The sequence below is a fragment of the Papio anubis genome, chromosome 3 (assembly GCF_008728515.1).
Source record: "Papio anubis isolate 15944 chromosome 3, Panubis1.0, whole genome shotgun sequence".
Lineage (NCBI taxonomy): Eukaryota > Metazoa > Chordata > Mammalia > Primates > Cercopithecidae > Papio > Papio anubis.
This window is the reverse complement of record NC_044978.1, coordinates 171,723,996-171,748,720: the sequence shown is the minus strand read 5'-3', so window position 1 is coordinate 171,748,720 and position 24,725 is coordinate 171,723,996. Positions and strand designations below refer to the sequence as shown.

The window sequence follows — 24,725 nt, the reverse complement described above, 5'->3', positions numbered from 1 at the left end:
CAGGGAGACTCCTGTTTTTAAAACCATCAGATCTCATGAGATCCATTCACTGTAACAAGAACAGCATGGGAAAGATCTGGTCCAGTGATTCAACTATCTCCCACTGGGTCCCTCCCACAACATGTGGGAATTATGGAAGCTACTAGATGAGATTTGGGTGGGGATACAGAGCCAAACCATATCAACGATTATGAGATTTGCTGCCAGAATATCAGCACTTACCATGTGTGACCTGAACAACTTTCTGAAACTCATTTTCCTTCCCATAATCTGGAAAATGGAGATAACAATATTTATCTTGCAAAGTATGCATTAAATTTCATACGAAAAGAGCAAAGTACAGTGATTGGAATAACATAAAATGAAAGGTAGAAAATAAACTAAGATGTGTAAAAAGGAAATTTAGATTTTTGAAAATAATTTAGAAGTGGGACAAATGCTCCTAAACAAGAAAAAAATCAGGAATCCTAAAGAAAAAGCATAATAGATTTGAATATATAAAATAATTAACCTCTATGTGATAAAATATAGCATAAACAAATGCAACTGAGCATGTAATAGGCCAGGAAAATACCGTTGCAATGAATATAATGAAGATTAATAGCCATTTTTTAAAGTTTCTGCAAATTAATAAGAAAAATACAACCCCAGAGAAAAATGACCAAATATTATATATCAGCAATTCACAGAAGAATTATAGCCAATAAAGACCTGAAAACATTCTCAGCTTAGCTGCTGCTTAAGTAACACAAATTAAAACAAGTAAGTGATTCCATTGTTTTTACTCACCATATGAACACAACAATGTAAATATTCATAACATGCCTTATAGGTAAATATATGGGCAAATGGATACTTTCATATACTGCTTAAGAGAACATTGAGTCAAGGTGCCTGCTGGTGTAGTAAGCTTCACTATTATGATGCTTGGTTACAAAAAATGGGGGAAAGATAATTTGAATCAATTTAAGTTAAAAATAAGAACATTATTACTGTTTACTACTATCATCATAAAGAGATTGAGATATTTCCTCAATCTTAACATTGCTTATGTAGTTTGACTGCAGGAACACTGAGAACCAGGCACTCAAATTGCATTTAGACTTATCTTGGGGGATCTTCTCTGGGTATGGGCTTCATCCTTTTCTCTCTCAGTGCCAAGTAACTTTGTCCCTTTGGTGAAAAACAGCAACCAACAAATTTTGAGTTTTAAGTCCTTAATAGCTTCAACCATCAGAAAATTATTGATTCAAGTCACAAGTTTCCCATGCCCAAAAATTCCAAGAAAGTCATGGCCCTGACTAGATCCAATGAACATTCCTGGACCAATAATTGATAACTTCAGAGATGAGGTTCTATGACTAGCCCAGCTTGAGTCTGGAGCCACTCTTGACCCAATCCATTGCACCAGAAGATGAATTCACATTAACTTGGCTGCTCTCAACAGAAGGATGAGGGAAGTCATAATTCCCAGAGGAAGGGACTGTTATTCCCAGAAGAAAAACATGCTAGCCAGATGCAAAAGAGCTTAAAATATACAGGCACTCAGTGTCCTTTTTAATAAATTAGACAATTAAAAGATAAATTGGTATAATCAATTAATTAGAAGAGGAATTTAGCAATATCTATGAAGACTTTATATAATCTTATGTCCACTAATTCCACTTTTGGTCATGTATCATAAAATGAACATATATACACAAAAAGTATTAATTTATTAACTTGTTCATCAAATATTTAGTGCATGGTGTGTGCTTACTATTCTAAGAGCTGGAATAATAGTAATAAAAAAGATAAAACTTTTCTGTATTTACATTTGAGTGGAGAACAGAAATTATAAATAAGTGATCGGCACATAACAAATGTTTGTTATTAAGCATTCTGTCCAATTTCAATGTCTAGATGTCATAAACTTACAATATAAATATATCTTTTGTTTATGATGAGTTTTCAATATTTCAAATCTTCATCTATGATATCATATACACTAGCAATTGCAAATGGTGTCATGTCTAATTTTTACAGAATTGTACACTTTACAAAAAGTTTTCACATCTACTATCTCATTTCTCTAATTCATCAACACTCCAAATTAGATAAAGGCAGTATTTTTATTACTTTATCATTGAATCTCCTCTCCAGAGCCAAGCAAAATGCAAGGTAAGCACCAAATAAGAATTTGTTAAGGTATCAAAATTAAGAGGCATGGCTAAAACACAGAGGTGCTTAGGTAACATAGCAAGTTATATCTTTGCAGCTGCCATTCCTTCTAGGTTTAAGGACCTTGAAATTTGGCTTTTAAAAGAAATAATTAAGTATTTTGTTCATGGTCTATTCACAAAACAAGAATTGCTCTTGTAAAACTTGGAATAGCAACTGGAATTCAACGTATGGAGCATAGAAAGAAGTTTTGGTAACACCCAGATTTGAGCCTCAGGAGAAATCTAAGACTCATGTTTTAATTTTAAACACATATGTGTGACCTGGACAAGTTACTCTGCCTCTACAAAATGAGGTGATTGATTCAATTGAATAATTTCTTCTGGCTACAAAATGTGATGATATGTCTTCTTTTTCAACCATACCTGTTCCATAACTGGGGATGGACCTCAATGGTTGTGCTTTAGTTGACTCTGAAGACAAGGAAATGCATTGTAAAACAAAGTCATTCCAGGCATCCATGTGAGCAAATGAGTGTTTTAGGCTCCAAAAATGAGGTTGCAAACCTAATTATGAAAAAGAATAAGCATTAGTTCTGTTACTTAGTTAAATGAGTCAACAGAAGAGAGTTTAAGCCTATTCTCTTTCTTGGTGAAGTCTCATCAAATGCCATGACTTTGCAGATACCTACCTAGGTAAATGCATTGAATGGAAACTACTGAATAAGAAAGTCTGTTCTTAGGCAATCACTTTGGGCTGAAAATGTAATGACAGAAGTAGTCCTTAGACAGGGTATAACATGATTAGTTATATCCTTCTCGATTACAAAGAATAACAAGCACACATAGTCCCTCACCTAATTTTCGTGGCAGCTTCCTGTGGTGGGATATAAATGGGTTTTGGAATACCATGAACTCAGGTTGAAAATTCTAGCCTTTGCCCTGAATGACATTGGCTAAGCTATTAAACTCCCTTAAACTCAAATTTCTAATCTACAAAATTAGGATAATAATATTTACATTATGAAATTTAAGTCACAAATGTATTTAAGCACCTGGTTGAGTCCTGTGACACCAAATAGATCATGAATAAACATTGACATATCACAGTTTGTTTAACCATTCATCTATTAAAAGACATCTGGATTGCTTCCAGTTCTGCCTATTATAAATAAAACTTCTTTGAATATTTATGTACAAGTTCTATAAAAATAAGTTTTCATTTCCCTGAATAAATCCCTCAAAGTGGAATTGCTGAATGATATGATAGCTGCATATTTAGTTTATAAAGAAATTGCCAACCTGTTTTCAAGAGTGACTGTGCCCCTTTACATACCACCAGCAACACAAATGAGATCCACTCTCTTCACATTCTTAACAGTATTTGGTATTGTCGTAATTTTTATTTGTGCCATTCTGATAGGTATGTAGTGATAACTCATCATGGCTTTAATTTTTTTGCCATTTGCTAATCAGGCTGTTTGTTTTGAGAGTTCTTTATGTATTTTATATGCTACCCCTTTGTCAGGGAAGTGGTTTCCAAATATTGTGTCTCCAGCTTCTATCTTGTCTGTTCATTCCCTTAGCAGTGTTATTCTGAAGGCAAAAGTTTTTAATTTCAGTGAAGTCCAATTTATTCATTTTCATCTTTTATGAATCTTACTAATAATGTTATATTTAAGAACCCTTCATGCAAGACTAGGTCACAGAGCTTCTCTCCTATGTTCTCTTCTAAAAGATTAACAGTTCTATGTTTTATGTTTAAATACATAATGCATTTAACATTTTTGTATAACGTGAAGTTTAGGTTTATGTTCATTTTTATTGCCTATAAATTACAATCACTCTAGCACCATTTGTTGAAAAAGTTATAATTCCTCCTATGAATTGCTTTTCCATCTTTGTCAAAAATTGCCAAGACCATACACTGGGGAAAGGACAATCTCTTCAATAAATGGTGCTAGGGAAATTGGATATCCATATGCAGAAGAATAAAACTAGACCCCCACTTTGAACTAAATGTAAGACCCAATATAATAAAACTATTAAGTAGAACAGAGAAATGCTTCAGAAAATTGGTTTGAGAAAATATTTTATGAATAAAACCTGAAAAGCACAGGCAACAAAAACAAAAATAGACAGATGGGATGAAATCAAACTAAAAACCTTCTGCCCAGCAAAGGAAATAATGAGCAGAGTGAAAAGACAAGCTACAGTCTAATGAGAGAAAATATTTGCACACTATTTATCCTACAAGGGATTAATATTCAGAATATACAAGGAACTCAAACATCTCAACTACAAAAAAAATTTAATTAAAAATTTAAAAATAATAAAAATCAGTTGGGCATATTTATGTAGTCCCTTTGTATTCATTCTCTTTATGTCCTTTTCATCTATATGTCTATCCTTCCGCCAATAACATGCGGTCTTGGTTACTATAGCTACATAAGTCTTGAACTTGGGCAGAGTGACTCCTCACACTACATTCTTTTTCACAATTGTTTTAGCTATTCTAGTTCCCTTGCCTTTCCATACTACTGTTAGAATAATCTCGTCTACATGTACAAAAAATATAGCTGGAATTTTGATGAGAATCTTATTAAATCTGTTTATCAGTCTGGGGAGAATTGACATTTTTATTATGTTGAGTCTTCCAATCCATAAACATAGTACACCTCTTCATTTATTTAGAAATTCTTTGATTTCTTCCATCAGTAGTTTATAGTTTTCAGCTTGTAATTCCTGTACATATTTTTTATATTCACACCTCAGTATTTAATTTTTGGAGCAATTGTAAATGGTATCATACTTTTAATTTTGATGTCCATGTTTTCACTGCTAGCATATAGAAATGCAATTAGTTTTTGCATGTTTATCTGGTATCCGGTGATCTTTCTGAACTTACTTATGATTTCTGGGAGAGTTTTTATAACACATTCTTTCAGATTTTCTATGTAGACAACCATGTCTTCTACAAATAGTGAAAGTAGCATTTCTTCCTTTTTGATGTGTATGTCTTTTTCTTTGCTTGCCTTAATTGCAACAACTAGAAAGAACTTCAGCATTATGTAGAATAAGAATGATGAAAGCTGACATCATGTATTTTTCTCAATTTAAGGGGAAAGCATTCAGTAATTCATCACTAAGTATAATGCTAAGCTGTAGATATTTTATAATTTTTTACTCAAGCTGAGAAAGTTATCCTGTATTTCTATTTTTTATGATAGATTTTATAATAAATACACACTGAATTCTGTCAAATGTTTTTATTCTGTTTTCTTTGCATCAACTAACATGATTGTGTGGTTTTTTTCTTTCTTTCCTCTGGTAATATGGTGGGTTACACTGGCTAATTTTTCTATATTGAACCAGACTTGCATCCTTGGAATAAATCTATTTTGGTCATGAAGTATAATTATTTTTATATATTATTGAAATATATTTGTTAATGTTTTATAAAATATTTTTTCTGTTTATATTCGTGAGGGATATTTACCTATAGTTTTCTTTATTCTGTACTTCTTTTGAGTTTTCATTTCAGAATACCATTAGCTTCATACATTTAATTAGGAAGTAGTTCTAGTTTGTTTTCTAGAGAGACTAGACTGTGCTGAATTGGTATTAGTTGTTCTTCAAATATTTGGTAGAATTCTTCCGTAAAATCATCTGGGACTGGATGTACTAGTCTATTCTCACACTGCTATAAAGAACTTCCTGAGACTGGTAATTTATGAAGAAAAGAGGTTTGACTCACAATTCCATAGGCTGTACAGGATGCATGGCTTGAAGACCTAAGGAAACTTACAATTATGGCGGAAGGCAAGGGGAAGCAAACACACCTTCACATGTAGGAGCAGGAGGAACAGAGAGCGAGAGAAGGGGGAAGTGCTACACATTTTCAAACAACCAGATCTCATGAGAACTCACTATCATGACAACAGCAAGGAAATCCTTCCTTCCCCATGATCTAATTAACTCCTACACGGTTCCTCCCCCAACATTAGGGATTACAATTCAATGAGATTTGGGTGGGGATCAAAGAGTTTCAAAGTTACACATTCAATTTTTATGAGTTGCTGGGCTATAAAAATTATTTCTTATTGAGTGTGTTGAGAGTTTGCTTTCTGAAGAATTGATCCATTTTATGTGTTATCAAATGTTTGTATGTGGAGTTGTTCGTATATTCACCTATTATCTAATGTCTTCAGGGTTTGTGGTTATATCAGTTGTTTCATTTTTTTATATTGGTAAATTGCCTTTTCTCTTTTTTTTTTCTTTGTCACTCTTACTAGAAATTTGCAAGAACCAGCTGTTTTTCTCTATTTCTAATTTTGTTAATTTCTACTCTTATCTTTATCATTTCCTTTCTTCTGCCTGCTTTATTTATTCTTCTTTCAGTTTCTTGAGGTGGAAGCTAAGACTATTAATTTGAAATGTGTCCTGTGTTCCAATCTAAGCATTTAGTGCTATAAATTTTTCTCTCAGTACTGCTTTAGCTGCATTCCACAAATTCTGACATGTATTATTTTCATTTTCATTCAGTTCAATGTATTTTTTTATTTCCCTTGAGAGTTCTTCTTTGACTCAAAGGTTATTTAGAAGTAAGTTGTCCCGTTTTTAAGTGATTGGAGGTTTTACTGTTATTTTTAAAAATAATTTCTAGTTCGATTTCACTGTAGTCAGACAACATGCTCTGGATGATTTTAATTGTTATAAGTTTGTTGTTGTTCTTTTTATGACTCAGAATATGATATAACTTGGTATATGTTCCATAGGTGCTTAAAAAAAAGTGTATTCTGCTGTTGATTGAGTGTTCTGTAAATATTGATTACATCCTGTTGGTTCCAGTAGTCTTGTGACATGAATATTAGATCTTTTGACATAGTCACATAAGTCCTGAGTATCTGTTCAATTTTCAAGTTTATTTTCTATTGTTCAGATTGGATAATTTCTATTATTCTTTCTTTCAGTTTACTGATTCTTTTCTCTGTTCCCTCCATTCAGCTGTTGAATCCATCTACTGAATTTTTTTGTTATTGCATTTTCTGTTCTAAAATCTGACTTTACAGCTTCTACTTCTTTGCTGAGACTTTTTATTTTCATTTGTTTCAAGCATGTTATAATTGCTCATTGAAGCATCTTTTATAACAGCTGCTTTAACTTTCTTTTTCAGATAAATGGGACAGGAAAGATAATCAGTACACTGAAAGAGAGAACAATGAAAATTATGCAATCTTAAGATACTGAAAAAAAGAGAGACTTGGGGACCTTTCTGACTAAAATAAAAGCTCTAACATTCATGTCATCGGAATATGGGAAGGAGAAAAAAGGGAGAGCTGAAAAAATAATGGTTGAAAACTCCTCAAATGTTAACATCTCTGTCATCTCAGTGTCGGCATTCATTGTTACTGTTCATTCAAGAGAGATTGTCCTGGTTCTTGGTTTGATGAATCATTTTTACTGGAACCTGGACATTTTGGGTATTTTGTTAAGAAACTCCAGATTTCATTTTAACCTTATACTTTTGCTAGCTATCGATGATATCACTCTGACAACAGCAGACAGGGATATTGACTCATTACTTCCAGGTAGAGATAGAAGTCCAGGTTCCTCACTTGGCCCCTGTTGATACCTGAGAACAGGGGGCTCTATGTTACTACTGAGAGGAAGTGGGGGTCTCAGTTCCCCACTACCCCTCACCTGATACCACCCTGGATAAAAGTGCAAATGACTCATTACTGCTCCCCACATGTCCACCACAGGGATTGTATGGCCTCATTACCACTGAACACTAGCAAAAATCCAGACTCTCCATTAGGTATCTTCTGATGTCGACTCAGTAGCGGGAGGGAGTAGAACCTAATCACTGCAGGGTGCAGGTGGAAGTCCAGGTTCACATGTGGTCTCCACTGACATTGTGAGTGGGGGGTCTTCATTACTTCTCAGCAAGAATGAAAGTACTAGTTTTCTATTTGGCCTCCTCTAACACCATCCAGCACCATCTAACACATCCAGGTATGTTTAGGGTGTTGGGGGAAACACTTTGTTACAGCCTAGCAAGAGTGGAGCTCTAGGCTACCCACTTGGTCTTTACAGGCATAGCTGATAGCCGGGTCACATTTTTTTTTTTTTTCTGTCGTTATTTGGCCGGAATAGGATGGTTATCGTCTAAAGTTTCTGTGCTGCTAGACTGCCCCTTCACCTTTTTTTTTTTTTTTTTTTTTAACATAGAGCAGACTTTTGTTTGGGCTTTGTTTGTTTGTTTGTTTGTTTGTTTGAACATGTTAGCATTTACAGAGTTCTAGATTCTCCACCTCCAATTCTGGGATATACAAGGCAAAAAGGAAATCAAAGGGCCTTACTGTCCCTTGGGTTCCAAGATGCCTAGATGGTTATCCTTCTTTTCTTTACCTTTTGGACTTTTAGATTTTTGTTTTGTATATAATATTCAGGGTTATTTGTTGTCCTTAGTGGGAGGAAGAGGGGCAAATAATCTACTCTATCTTCAAGGAGGCAGAGGTTCTAAACATTTATTCTTAATAACATCTTATAAAAACACATTTAAATGACATTGAATGAAATGTTAAAGTAGAATAAAGATTTCGTATGTTTAGTAATCTTATTGTTATTTCTTACAAGATTAAGATTTGTAGGTGAGTATTGGCCACATTCTTAGCAAAGGCATGTGTATGTATAGTCACCTATCTAATTTAAAGGTATTTTTGGTAGGCAGATTGATAACTATGAATATGTGGTTTGATGGTGCTAAGTAAACCAGCCTTCCTCAAATAAATTCTCTCTCTGGCTAGTGTATAGCATTACCAGGCTTAAGCTTTATCCCTTTAATGAATGTCTATAATATCTGCTGAATATAAGTATCCATGGAAAATATATGGTACTACTCTAGACCCCAATTTGTACTGCATGCTTCCAACCCTCACCAATAGAAAGGACTTAGATACTTAACAGAACCAAACAAATATGAGGACAGTTCACCAGAACTCCCAAGTATATTCTTTTAGACACATACACACAGTCATGTACATGCATCTCTGCAACACATACGTACATATGCATCTCAATCAATCAAATTGACAAAGAAGACCCAATTTATTCAGCATTTTAGATTATAAGTAATATTTATTGACAACTGTTTGGTGTCTGGAATAGGTTACAAGAAGTTGGATGTAACATGTCTTCCCACTCACTTGAAGAGAGAGAATCTGATTTTCTCTTGTGTCTTTCAGTCATTTAGGAGCTAAGCTCAAAAAGTATTTATTAAGCACTTACTCTGTAACAGACACCATGTTACTAGGGATAAGAATGTACAACTCACTTCTTTATGCTTTCTCTTATTTGATGGCTCTTACACCAAAAATTTGTTTCTGTAAAATTGGTTTTCTTAATCATAAATTTGTAATGATTTTAGAAACTGCTTTCCCATACCTCCATTCATTAATTCTTAAAATAAGGTAGAAAGCTCTATTATTTCTTATATTTAACAAATTAGGGCAGTGAGGTCAAGAAATTTCAGTGTCTTTCCCACCAGCACACAACTAGAACTGCAGTGATGTCGTAAACAGTGATCTTCTGGCCCTCCAAGCCCAGAACACTTTCATATGACACCTAGATGCTGCTCATTTTCCGAGAGCTTTTCCCCCAGTGATCTGACCATCTTTGGTTAAGATCCACCTTATGATTGTATTCATTTTCCTAAATTGTTCTACTAAACCAGTAATTCCATGAGGATGAAGCTCTTGTTATGATTCATTACTTTTATACATCTGTCCTTGTTGGCCTTCCCTTACTATTTGTTAATTTCAAAATTGCTGCAATGGATCCAGACTCTGAAAAAGAAATAAGCCTTGATGTTCTTCCTTGTTATCAATCGACCTGCCTCTGCCTCTTCCTAGCTCTGTGGTCTCAGCTAAATTAATAATATTCTCTTAGCTGAGGTTTCTTATTTTATTTTATTTTATTATTTTTTATTATACTTAAAGTTCTACGATACATGTGCAGAACATGCAGGTTTGTTACATAGGTATGAACGTGCCATGGTGGCTTGCTTCACCCATCAACTCATCATCTATCTTAGGTATTTCTCCTAGCCCCCAAACCCCCAACAGGCCCCAGTGTGTGATGTTCCCCTCCCTGTGTCCATGTGTTGAGGTTTCTTATTTGTAATATGGGTGTAATAATGCTTACCTCTCAGAGCTGTTAAAAATATAAAGAATACTCAACGGATTGTGCAAAACTCCTAGGAGAGTGTTTGGCAGAGAGCAGGCCTTCCTCTCCTTCCTACTGCATAACAAACCTCTTGAGAATAGGAACATGTCCACACAGTGCTTTGTACTTATCAGGCATTGGAAACAGATTTGCCGAATGAATGGATAAACAAATATCGCAAAAGGATTTTTAATTATCAGCATTACAAAATAACTTTATATACAGCAAGTTGATACAGTATTTTGGCATATAGTCTTGTAGTACAGTCTACAAGATATATATACACACACACACACACACACACACACACATATACCAGTATATATACTATACACACTATACATATCTTATAAACTAAAATTGAATATATGATCATTAATAACACTAATTCACTTTAATATGTTTGCCCTATTATTTATTTAATCTCTGATGTCTGTACCAGCTCCCTGCTACCTGACTTTATCCTTTCCGGTGAACTAATCATTCATTCATGCATGCAATTAACATTTGCTGACCATTTACTGTCTACCACAAACCAGGATGCATGATTCATAAGACTCTTCTGTCTCTGCCTCCAAAGAATTTATACATTATGAAAAAAACCAATGCATAAACAATTTATAATTAATGGAGGTGTTATGATAGAAGTACAAAAAAGTGCTATGGTTATAAGAATGATTCATTTTGCCTAGGGACTTTGCTTACCAGAGCTTACATGCTAGAAAGTGATTTTTCTCTTTGTAAACTAAATTGACCTACTGGTAATAAAAATAGCTTCCATTTGTATAGTACTTTAAAAGTGCTTTCACATCCATTTCTTCTTTAAATCCTCACAATGAATGTTCTATAGTGTAATGGTTTTCTTTAAGATACATTTGCAAAAAAAAAAAAACAAAAAGGAAGATATGAGGCCAACTCATATGCAACATGGAAATTCATTTGAAATCTCATAGGTAGAAGATAAAAGCCAGAACTGGAAACAGTAGTCAATTGGAACCTCATGGCAATCATTTCAAGAATTTTTGCAATTTTGCTAATAACAAAGACCAGTTTCTTCACCTTCATCCTCAATGCCATCTCCTCATTTCAAGCCTGACCTACCATCTCACTCTTGGGTTATACCAACAGCCTTCTGACTGAATTCTCTGATTTGTATCTCATCTCCCTCCAAACCATTTGCCATATTGGCCACAAAATAATTTTTCAATACAAATTGGACCACATCATTTTCCCATTAAAAGCTGTTTTATATAGAACTTCACACTCCCTATAGAGTTAAGTCCAAATGCTTTCTCATGTATATAAAACTCTCCATCATCTAAACCTGTTAACTTCTTCAAACTTGTTATTGGTCACTTTCTTCCAACTATTCTTACTGATTTTACTCCAAGCCACCATACTATCTCCATTTTTGTGCCTTTATAGATGCAGTCTTTGGCCTAGAATGCTTTTAGCTCTCCACCATTCTGTCTGGTACCATGATGGTAGACATAGAAAGTATGGCGATTTTCTTGTTTATAACTAAACTTACTTAACAACAATAACAGAATCTTCACAACATAATTTTCGCTCTTCCTTTTTTTCCCTCTTATTTTATTACTACATAAAATAGAGTTTGGGAACCATTAGTCTAACTTTTTCTCTTAAAATCTCAGGGAGAGATTATTATGTTTTTATTGCATATTAAAGATTCATGACATTTATATTCATTTAACATAGAACTAAACTATCTTCTATTGTGAGCATATTTTGTGCTACATGCTAAGTAACTAGCTGGGAATAAGTCAAACAGTGCATATCTGAGTGTACCGTGGATCTCATATTCAAATGAAATAGAAAATAAAATAAATAAATGAATTAAATCTTACATATTGGTGAGCAATACTTCTGAGGAAATAAAAGATGGCCTGAAAAGGAGGACACTTTAGAGAGGACAGCCCATGAAGGTCTCTAGGAGGAAATAAATCTTAGATGAAATCTGAAAGATGAGGAGTCAGCCACGCAGTTGGAAGAAGAGTCAGCTGGGCCAAGACAGCAGCAAGCCCAGAAACTCTAAGTCAGAGCAAAGTTTGGAGTGTTTGAAGAACTGAACAACCAGAATAGTTGAGCATGGTGCGTGAGAGGTTGAGTGGTCTCAAGTTGATGGTAGAAGACACAGGGCCTTGTAGACTAGACCAAATAAACCACTGGATGACTTTTAAAAAAAAGGATGAATTGGATGCAACACGGGCTACTGGGTAAAGAATAAATTATAAGAGAACAACAGTGGAAACAAGAGAACCCGTTAGGAGGTTATAATGAGGTTCTGTCAAGAGATATTGATGGATGGGACTACAGTGGCGGCAGTGGCAATAGAAAGAAATGGATGGATTTGAGATACACTTTGGAGATGAAACCAACAAGATCATTTTGGAAGCTAAGAAAAAAAATGTAAGATGTGTCCTAGCTCTCTGGCATGAAGCCACTGGGTAGATGGTGAGCCATTTACTGAGATGGAAAAGACTGAGGAAACAAAAAATAAATGGAGGAAAATTCAGAGCTTCATTTTGGACACGTTATATTTGGGGTACCTCTCAAACATCTGAGGGAAGACATCAAGTAGGTAGTCGAATAAGCAGCTCATACCTCAGAAGGGAGTCCCTGAGCTAGATAAGCAAACGTGGAAGTTTTAAATACAGAGAGGAGGTGAGGTGAGTTAATGCATTGAATATATTAAATGAAATAATACATAGAAAGTAGTAGACACTGTACTTGGCATAGTAGCAAACATGTGCTCAAATATTAGCTGTTGGATGCTGCTTGTGGTTAGGACATTCTTCACAAAGGGTAACCTAAGATTTTTTCACTAAGGATAAATGGCTTTTATATTATTTTCTTCTCAATAGAAATATTAACAACCAGTAGTTGTTAAAAGTTACTCATGTATTTGAAAGCTTATTTAGAATGTTTTACATATTCATATGTAGAAGTAGAAAAGATGAAATGAAAAGGTTAATATTAGAAATACACGGCATATATAACAATATATTACATAATATAAAATATATATTGTATTGTATATAATAGAAATAGATATATAATTTAGTTTCAAAGGTATTTTTAACAGACCAAATGGAAAATTGGTTAAATTATTCAGATTTTAAGAGTTTTAGCATGTACATACAAACATATATATTCCAGAATGCTGATAAATTAATTTATGACACAGGTTGATTTTTATGCATGGTAGTTACAACTAAGAAAATGCAGTTTTACCCTATACATTGTCTCTGCAATTTACTAGCTGTGTAAACTTGGGCAAATTATATAACCCCTTGGTTCCCCAATTTCCACATCCGTAAAACACCAATAATTATACCCTATCTAATCATGTTGTCACATGAAATGACAATTAATGTGTATAAAATGTATAGTACAGTGCCTGAAGTAAACCATAAATGATTGGTCTGTACAGTGGTTCTCAACCCCAGATGAATATTAGAATCACCTGGGGAGTTTTTAAAATGTTGATGTCCAGGCTTCACCTAAAGCAATTACATCCGAATCTCTGGAGGTGGGGCTTAAGCCAATAACAGTTTTTAAAAAAATTCATCACATGGGCCAGGTGCAGTGGCTCACACCTGTAATCTCAGCGCTTTGGGAGGCCAAGGCAGTAGGACTGCTTGAGCCCCAAAGTCGAGACCAGCTTGGGCAACAAGGTGAGGCCTTGTCTGTACAAAAAATTTTAAAAATTAGCCAGGCATGGTGGAATGCACCTAAAGTCCCAGCTACTTGGGAGGCTGAGGCAGGAGGATGGCTTGAGCCCAGGAGATGGAGGCTGCAATGAGCCTTGTTCATGCCACTGCACTCCAGCCTGGGCAACAGCATGAGACCTCGTCTCAAAACAAACTGAAACAAACAAACAAAAAAACCTCCCTCACTTTATGATTTCAATCTATATCCAGGGTTGAGAACTACTGATCTATAATAACTATCACATATCATATATGGGCATGTAATGTTTGTGTATGTGAATTATATTCATATAATATTGTGTCATGTCAATTAAACAAGTGGTCAAAAGAATTTAAAAATCTGTCCAGTGATTTAGTTTGGAAAAAAATATATAAATTGGAAGAGTAGATAAATGATAATCAGGGCTTACATCTCTGGAGTAAGTTGCCTGCGCACAATTACCATCTCCAACATTCACTAGCTTATAACTTTGGGCAAGTTACTCAACTACTGTTTCCTCATTTATCAACTAGGGATAATGAAGATGCCTATCTCTCATTGTGTTGTTAGTAAAATGCGTGTAATATTGTCTGGCATATCACAGGTATTACATATTTATTATTTTGGGAAATTTGATGGAACTGTTGCTGGGAATGTAAATTAGGTTCAAACACTGCAGAAAGCAGTGTGGCAATTCCTCAAAGAGCTAAAAACAGAACTACCATTAGACCCAGAAATCCCATTACTGGGTGTATACCCAACGGAATGTAAGTCGTTCTATCATAAAGGCACATGCACGTGTATGTTCCCTGTAGCACTATTCACAACAACAAAGACATGGAATCAACCTAACTGCCCATCAATGGTAGACTGAAGAACATGTGGTACATGCACACCATGAAATACTATGCAGCCATAAAAAAACAAGATCATGTCCTTTGCAGGAACATGGATGGAGCTAGAGGCCATTATCCTTAGCAAACTAACGCAGGCAGAGAAAACCAAATGCCACATATCTTCACTTATAGGTGGGAGCTAAATGATGAGAACACATGGACACAGAGAGGGGAACAACAGACCCCTGGACCTACTGGAGAGTGGAGGGTGGGAGGAGGGAGAAGATCAGGAAAAATAACTAATAGGTACTAGGCTTAACACCTATGAAATAATTTGCACAACAAACCCCCATGACACGAGTTAACCTATGTAACAAACCTGCACATGTACTCCTGAACTTAAAAGTTAAAAAAAGAAATTTGATGAAAATAGGTACTTGGAATGAATATTACTAGTCATTAATATTCAATCTGAGTAACATACTTTTGCATTAGAACTGAAAAACAGATGCTATACCAAAGGTCTGGGGTAACTGTGAAGAAACATTCTCTAGACCTTATATGAAAGATCAAACTAATCCTCATTTCATATTAGCTATTTGTCATCATAGAAAACAATATGATAATCTTGCCAGGACCTATATAAAACACCATAGAATATGTTAGTAAAAGTATCCAGCATCCCTGAAGCCCTGAATCCCAGATATTACACGACAAACTGCTGGGAATGTTCAAATTATAACCATAAACAGATCCTGTGTTAGGTGCAGGTCCTGGAAGTGAATTTTCAGTGATGAATCCCTCTGTCTCGACTGGTTTGACTTCCCCTACTTCTCTAGCCTTGCTCAAACGGCCTCACCTCACCCCCTTGCTCCATCTAGGCAACACCCTCTTCCCTTTCCATAACATGTCCTACTATTTGCCTCCTCCAAGGCTTGGCTATTCTTGCCGACACCTCTTCCTAGAATGTTCTTCCTATTTCCCTCTGACCATCTCACCCCCAACCTACACATCTTTTAAGATTCAACTCAAATACTAAGCTTTTCCATTGAAGCCTTTCCCCAATGCCCCAGGTTGAAGTAACAATTCCCTCTTTTTTAGCTGCTTACACCATGAACAGAGGGCCATTTAAAACCATCATTGAGGCCGGGCGCGGTGGCTCACGCCTGTAATCCCAGCACTTTGGGAGGCCTAGGCGACTGGATCATGAGGTCAGGAGATAGAGACCATCCTGACTAACACTGTGAAACCCCGTCTCTCCTAAAAAATACAAAAAGTTAGCCAGGTGTGGTGGTGGGCACCTGTAATCCCAGCTACTTGGAAGGCTGAGGCAGGAGAATGGCGTGAACTCAGGAGGCGGAGCTTGCAGTGAGCCGAGATCACACCACTGCACTCTAGTCTGGGTGATAGAGCAAGACTCTGTCTCAAAACAAAACAAAACAAAACAAACAACCATCATTGAGCCTCCTTAAAGGCCAGAGCACTTGTCTTATTTATTTATTTATTTATTTATTTATTTATTTATTTATTTATTTATGTATCAGCCCCTGACACAGAGCCTGGCTCATTTAACTGATTTCATTGACTTAGAGAATGGAAGGAAGGGAGGGAAGGAAAAAAGAAACAACATCCATTTGTAGAGTATATGACCTAGAGGAAGGACACCAACAATGAGCATGAATGTATAAATGAAAACCTGTGGCCCCTGGTTTCAATAAGATCAACAGAAAAACCATGCTGACACCAGCCCAGTTTCTCATAAAGTTAATGCAGCATCACATCTCTGCTTCATGAAGAAGCACTGTTCCGGATTTCGGTTAGAATCAGAAGTTTACTTTCAAACACTGAAATTCTCTAGATTTCCATTCTTAATTAAATTAACTCCCATCTTTCAAAGATCTTCACTCAGGAGGCTGAGGTGACAGGATCACTTGAGTCTGGAAGGCAGAGACAGCAGTGAGCTGAGACTACAGCACTGCACTCCATCGCGGATGACAGAGAAAGACCCTGTCTCAAAAACAAACAAACAAACAAACAAACCAAAAAATAAGAAAACCAAACACCACAAATCCTCACAAAAAACAAAGATTTTCTAAACTGTTGCCGCCTCTTGGAAGTCTTCTCCAGTTTAGTGGAGACAAAATTATGAGACTCACAAAAATTTCAGCACAGTAAATTAAGAGCAGGAACTCTGGGATACTGTTTCTACTATTAGCTCTGTGGTTTCAGGCAAGCTGCCTAACACCTCTGTGCCTTAGTTCACTCGCCTTTGAAATGAAGACAATAGTAATATTTATCATGGATTTGAAAAGGGTACTGAATGTTCAGAATAATGCCTTGCACATGGAGAGAATGACATAAATGTTAATAGTTTATATTATAAATTGTTAATATTATAAATGTAACTATTAGAGGAAAGAATTACTGAATTTTCTTCCTTCCTTCTATCCTTCCCTAAACAAGAATGTAGGTATCTCTGTTTTAATTTCTATAACATTGCTTATTTTATAAGTTAAGGGCCTAAACATATTGGCCATAGAGAGAATATACTTTCACCATTCATATGAATAAACAAGTCTACATTTAACTTACAAAACAGGAGATTTTTCTTCTATAAATCCTTTGTAATATTTGTTGCTTCAGAGTCTATATTAGCAACAGTGAAACTTGGCAAGATAACCAATCTTGTGTAATGGCAGAGAAATGGCAGGACAACCTTGCCTTAGATTTCTAAATTTCAAATAAGGCAGTATCTGTCAGATGTATGGGAATTTTTTTCCTGAACTAAAATGAGCTGAACACAAGTATAAAGCTTATTATCAATCTCATTTTCAGTTCCTTTGAAATCTTTAGTGAGTTGCTCCTAGCTAAGAGACTAGCCATCAAAAAAAAAAAATATATATATATATATGTGTGGTAGAGGATTAGGTAAATCAAATGCCTACAGAAGTTGAGAATCCATCATTCTTGTTTCCATTCTCCAGTGAAGAGGGTAAATCTTATCCTCTACAGTAAATGAACTACAGAAGGCTCCAAAGAGACTGAATCCTTTAGACAGTATAGGGACCTCTGATGTCATGCCTAAGGAAAAGTTACAGTATGTCTTCAGCAAGGAAGAAGAAATAACAAGTTAGTAAATTATCTCTGTTTACATTTACAACCAACAAACCAATCATTTCTATACACAGTTTGTACCTAAATTTCAAACATTCTTGATTATTAATGAAAGAGACTATGTTAGAATTCACAAGTAAGTTTGATACCTTGTAGTCTTACTAGAATGAAGTTCCTACATCCCCCAAAGAAATACATTCTGCTAGTTCAAAGGTCTTTCTATGCCTTTTCCACAGTCTCTCTCTCTCTCCAGATTCTTCCTCCAGCCTCCAGCCACCAGCTCAGATATTTTATCTTGTTGAGCAATAGGGCAGACAACTGGATTCACAGGAAACAAGATGGAGTGAACAGAACACAGGAATGTAACTCGGAAGACAGTGGTGATTTTGCCACTTACTGTTGTGTTTTCATGAACATACTTGACTTTAGCTTTCATTTACTCACAAATCAAATACAGATAATAGTATTACCCCCTCCCTCCATCTTACAAAGTTACCTTGAGGACACTGGAATTGCTTATGAAAGCAATTCTAAGCTGCAAAGTACTAAACAGAAGTCCCTCTGATCCCACTCATTCTATAGCAGAGACTTTAGTACTCAGTGGCCTCTAGTTTTAGACTGTCTGAGTTTAAATCCAGGCTCTTACTTATTGATTGTGTCCTTGAATGAGTTCATGCTTCAGTTTCCTTATCTGTAAAATGGGGCTAATAATAGCATCAATTTATAAAGCTATTATGAAGTGTGAAATGGAATGGCACCTACGTGGCACTTAGAACAATGCCTAAAACCTAGAAAATAAGAGTATGATCCAGCAAGCACTTCTTTAAGTAGCTACCTTTTGAGTATAGTGGAGCTTTGAGGATTCTAAAGAATGGATAAGATCTAGCTCCTACCAATCTTTGGAGATCTCACAAACTTGTGAAGAGTGGACACTCACGTAAACAAGTGCTGTGACAGAGATAAAATGAGGCAAAGTACAAGGTACAGATTCATCCCTAACTCCCCCCTCTGCCCTTTGCCCTTATTCCGTTTCCCTGCTCTCCCTAGGTAAGTTTGCCCGATAATCCCATACACTTTCACGGCCTCAGCTATCAACTGCACACCAACAAAAACCAAGATCCATAGACCAAAACCCTACTCTTACTCTCTGATATCTTCACTTAGCTTACTCTTCCCCCCGCCCCCCCACCACTCCTCAACCTGTACCTCTTTCAACTAACCCCTCAAACCTAATAATTGGCCAAACTATGACAATTACATCAGAGAAACATGCCCACTCCTCAACTCCCGTATACATCTACTATATTCACCTTAACTATTGCAGCCACCTGCTAAGTATCTCAGTGCCTCCAGTTTCAATCTCCTTATCTGCAACCCATTCCCCATGCAGCCACCTAAGGCGTTCTAAAAATTTTTATCTGTTAACAATACTCCCTCTAAAAAAAGTTTTGGTAGCCTGCCTTTGCTTGTGGAACAGTGTCTTCTTGGGCCTGCAGCACTCTTAACATATGTCTGAGGCTCTTTCCACTCTTATCTTATTTCCCAGATCTCAACGCAAAGAACACTCAGTGTCCTTTTCTAGATGGCATCTGCATCTTCCATTACTCTCCACTTTTGCTCTTGTTGGTTATGTTCTCTCAAATGCCCCACCTGCCACCTATCCATCCACTCATCTTCCAATGTACAGCTCAAATGCCACCGACTGCACATCATTTGCCCTTCTTAATAAATTCCTCAAGACTTATTATTCTTTCACATGGATTTGCATATAACATGTAGGTTAAACCATATGAGTTACCAGTTTTTGGTAGGTCAAAGTGGTCAAATAACTGCAGTTTCCAGTACTTGAACCTATAACATGATATGTTCCTCTTACAGCATTTATCCTGCTTCATCAGACCTCTTTCTTTAAGTATACTTCCCACGTACCGTGTTGTCTTCATCTTTCCATGCCCAGTGCCTCACAGAGTGCCAGGCAAGAAGTACATGCTCCAAGAAAGTGTGTAGAATTCAAGGTAATTGCTGTGTATGGATCTTAACACTTTGTTGAGCTCTCTTAAGTCTAGGTCCTAATCTTACTCTCATTATCTAGAGTCTGCCAAAGGTAAACGTAGCCATCCAGGGCTGTCTGGAAGAGAGTCAGGATTGTAGGTATCCCTTTCCTTTCCCCATTTACATCAAGACCCAGCTCTCTACCTACTACCTAATTACTTAACCTAGGTAGGAAAACATCAGCCTCCCAGGTTGTCCTTTCTTTAGGCAGCAAGTATGTAAAATGCAATGATACCATTCAGGGCACTTAACACATTAATTCACTCATTCAATCATGGGGCTGTGATTGGTACTGGGAATATAGTAGTAACTAAGGCAACTAGAGACTATGAGTTTGGAGTGTTTTAAACTATTCTTCAAACTTTTTCCCCTAAGAATTACTCAAAGAAACTGAAAATTTTCCAAAACATAGCTTGCATATTTGAACACTTTTAGATGCCTCATACATATATTTTAAGTTCTCTAAAAATATTGTAAATTGAAATAATTGTTGCAAAGGATATAATTTCAGTACATATTTTATTTTGTCACTTTAAATTACTATTATTTTTAATGTATTTAATGAAATCTGAATATCATAACAATCTGATACCCATGACTATCTTTTTTAATGAGAAAGATGTTTTAATTTAAAAATTTCAGATATTTTTTCTTTGAACTCACATTTGCATTATACTTTGCCCTTGAATTTTATACATTTATATAAAATCAAAACTGTGGTCCTTCATATTTAGCTCAATTTATGGAACATGTGTACTACATACATTGGCAAACCAGTAAGCCAAATTGTACTTTCCCTCCAGAAAAATTCTGCCTTTATTTTTCAATTCAAACAAATGTGTTAATTTGCATTGCAAAGAATGTTATTAAAACATGGAGGCTGGGCACGATGGCTCACACCTGTAATTCCAATATTTTGGGAGGCCAAGGCAGGCATATCACTTGAGGTTAGGAGTTCGAGACCAGCCTGACCAACATGGCAAAAATTAGCTGCGTGTGGTGTTGGACACCTGTAATCCCAGCTACGCAGGATGCTGAGGCCAGAGAATTGCTTGAACTCAGGAGGCAGAGGTTGCAGTGAGCTGAGATCACAACCCTGCCCTCCAGCCTGGGCAACAGAGCGAGACTCCATCTCAAAAACAAAAATCAACAAAACCCACAAACATTGAGAAATAAGTTACAAAATGAATCCTATAAGACAGATTATGAAAGGACGTCAAACTTAATATAGATCTAATAAAAGTAATGCATCTCATCAATTATAAGAGGAATATAAATTAATAGGATAATTCTTATCAACTAATTTTAATAAAGCAATGAATGTGCAATTTATCAAATAATGACTATATCATTCCTCTAATAAAAATGCATATCTCTCTCCAGTCAAAAGATAGAGAATGCAGAACGAAGCAAACACAATTCACTCATATGCCATCTACAATAGACACACTAGATTCAAAGATATAAGTAAGTCCAAAGTGAAAAATTAGAAAATTGTACACCATACAAAGAGTATTCAAAAGAGAACTGGAGTGGCTATACTAGTATCAGACAAAATGGGCTTTAAGACAAGATTTGTTACTAGAGTCAAAAAAGACATAATGATAAAAGGGTCAATTCATCAGGAAGACAACAACAAAAACATAAATGCACCTAACAACAGAGCCTCCTAAAACATGAAGTAAAATACATAAGTTGAAAGGAGAAACAGACATTTAACAATAATAAGTGGAAACATCAATAACCTGCTTCCAATAGTGGCTGAAGACTTGAACAACACTATAAACTAACTCGATATAACTTATCTATAGAAAACTCTAAAAATAGCAGAGTACACATTCTTCTCAAATATACAGTGAAAGTTCTCCATGATAAAGCACATGTGAAAAGACCATTAAAAAAAACTCAATAAGTTTAAAGACTGTTAAATCACACAAAGGATGTTCTTTGACCACCAAGGAATACATTTAAAAGTCACAATAACAAATACATTTGGAAAACACAAATATGTAAAAAGTAATCTAAACACTTTTAAACAAAAAATGGTTTTAAAATGTACCAGGCAAATCAGAAAATTATTTGAGATTAATGAGACCAAAAACACAACATACCAAAACTTATTAGATACAGCTTAAGCAGTAATCAGAGAGAAATTTGTAGCTGTAATGTTTATTATGAAAAGAAGGAAAATCTCAAATTAATGATCTAAACTTCTATCTTACAAAACTACCAAAGAAGAATAAACTAAAACCAAAGCAAGCAGAATAAATAACATTATAAATATTAAACCACAAATAAATGAAATAGATAATAAAGAGCAAACATCAATGAAATCAAAAGTTACTTATTTAAAAAATCAGTAAAATTAATGAAAGCTTAGTGAGGCTGAACAAGAAAAGAGGAATCAAATTATTAAAATCAGGAATAAAAAAGGGGATCTCAGCACCAACCTCATGGAAATAAAAAGGATTAGAAGAGAACACTATGGACAGGATGCAGTGGCTCACATCTGTAATTCCAGCACGTTGGGAGGCCAAGGCAGGAGGATCACTTGAAGCCAGGAATTCAAGACCAGCCCGGCAACAACGCAAGGCACCATCTCTAGAAAAAAATTAATTTTAAAAAATAAGTAAATAATAACTTTTTAAAAAAGAGAATGCCATTAACAATTATATATCAACAAATTAGAAAGCCTAGATGAAATAAACAAATTCGCAGACAAACACCAACAACTTATACTAAAATAAGAAGAAATGAAAAGTCTGAATAGACTTATAACAAACACAAATTGAATTAACAATTTTTAAACTTTCCACAAGGAAAGTCTAGGCCCAAATGGCTTTACTCATCAATTCTACCACAAACTTAAAGAAAAATTAATACCAATCCTTCACACACTCTTAACAAAAAATTATAAGAAGTAATACTTCCCAACTCATTCTATGAGATCAGTGTTACTTACTCTAATACCAAAAACAGATGAAAACATCACAAGAAAAAAAACGCTACAAGCTGATAACCCCCATAAACATACATGCCAATAGTCTCAACAAATTGCTTGCAATCCAAATCCAGTAACATACAAAAAGGATTATACACCATAACCAAATGAAATGCATCCCAGGAATACAAGGTTGGCTTAAAACATGAAAATCAACCAATTTAATATACTATATTAATACAATAAACCAAAAACTACAATCATCTTAACAGATGGAGAAAAAGCAGTAAAGTAGCAATAACTTGTATATCAATTGTATGGTGAAATAATAATTATTTGCATATATTGATTTAAATAAAACACATTACTGAAGTTAATTTCACCTGTACCTTTTTAATTTTTAAAATGTGGCCAGTGCACACCTGTAATTCCAGCAGTTTGGGAGGCCAAAGCAGGAAGCTAGCTTTAGTACAAGAGTTGGAGACCAGCATGGGCAACATATCGAGGCCTCATCTCTACAAAAACTTTTTTTGAAAATTAGGTAGGCATTGCAGTGCACGTCTGAGTCCTAGCTACCTGGGAAGCTGAGGTGGGAGGTTGCAATGAGCTATGATCACACCACTGCACTCTAGCCTGGGCAACTGAGCCACACCCTGTCTCTAAAAAATAAAATGTGGCTACTAGAAAAGTTCACATTACATATATAGCTCACATTTATGGCTTATGTTATATTTCTATTGGACCACAATGGTCTAGACATATCCTAGTTTGAAGATCAGTGTTCTAACAGCATTTGGTGTTTTCATACATATTTCTCTATGTTATTTATCAGAGTAGAAAACAGAGAATGAGAATGGTTAACATGCCCAGGTAAACATAACCTACCCCATAGGTGTCAGAACTGGTAGTGGGATTCAGTAATAATCCTTAAAGTCAGAGTTTGCCCTAATTGCATAATTGGTCTCTGGTCTTCCTTAGAGGGATTAAACAGTCATTGAATATGTTTAACATTTAACTTTCAGAAATTTTTTCTGTTTTCCAGATCTAAGAGGAATTTAGCTTTGTTTATTTTTCTCATTTTTTATTTGGATATCTCCTTCCACTGCTAGCAATCAAGGATTTCACTGCCATTACCAGCCCCCATGTTGTCTGGTAACTGTTTTGCTTTGTTTTTGCTTTGGTTATCCATTCTCCAGGACTACCACTGTGTTCAAGCTGGCTTTCTCATCTGCTCTTTACCTTGAACTGCATAGTAGATGACAGCTAAGGTGTTTTGTTAGTTTGTTTAAACATCTATTTTGTGTCAAACACTGTAGAAGACTCTCTATTTAAAATATTGCTAATTATCATCACCATAGCCCCCGCTTCACAGGTAATGTTTGTCTTTACCTTCACAGATGAGAATACTGAGGTTCCCAAAGTTTAATTGCCAAAGTTACATAGTAACAGAGGAAGTTGGACTAAAAGCCAGGTCTCTGACTCTAGCTCTGGTGTGTCCATCATATCACTCCTCCCTATCTCTTAATATGGGATGAATATGCATCAACTGTGGGCCTACAAACAATGGTATTTTTCATATATACGATTTATGTCCTTATGACAATCTTAAGAGTTGCTTATTCTCTGTACCAGTTTGTCTATTTTTTTCTATTGAAAATTGAAGTCTATGTTTTTTCTTAT

The 24,725-nt window shown here is 35.4% G+C and overlaps 1 long non-coding RNA gene across 2 annotated transcripts; it reads right to left on the bottom strand.

Moving 5' to 3' along the window:
• Positions 1 to 22,606, bottom strand: LOC108585845. 2 transcript variants are annotated; one of them, XR_002521950.2, is made up of 4 exons: positions 22,555 to 22,606; positions 2,586 to 2,726; positions 223 to 1,173; positions 1 to 49 (listed from the first exon to the last, which is right to left on the bottom strand). It is a non-coding gene; the product is annotated as an uncharacterized LOC108585845 (long non-coding RNA). The 2 variants fall into 2 exon arrangements; XR_004182844.1 differs by having other exon boundaries at positions 223 to 2,726.
• Positions 22,607 to 24,725: the final 2,119 nt, after the last annotated feature.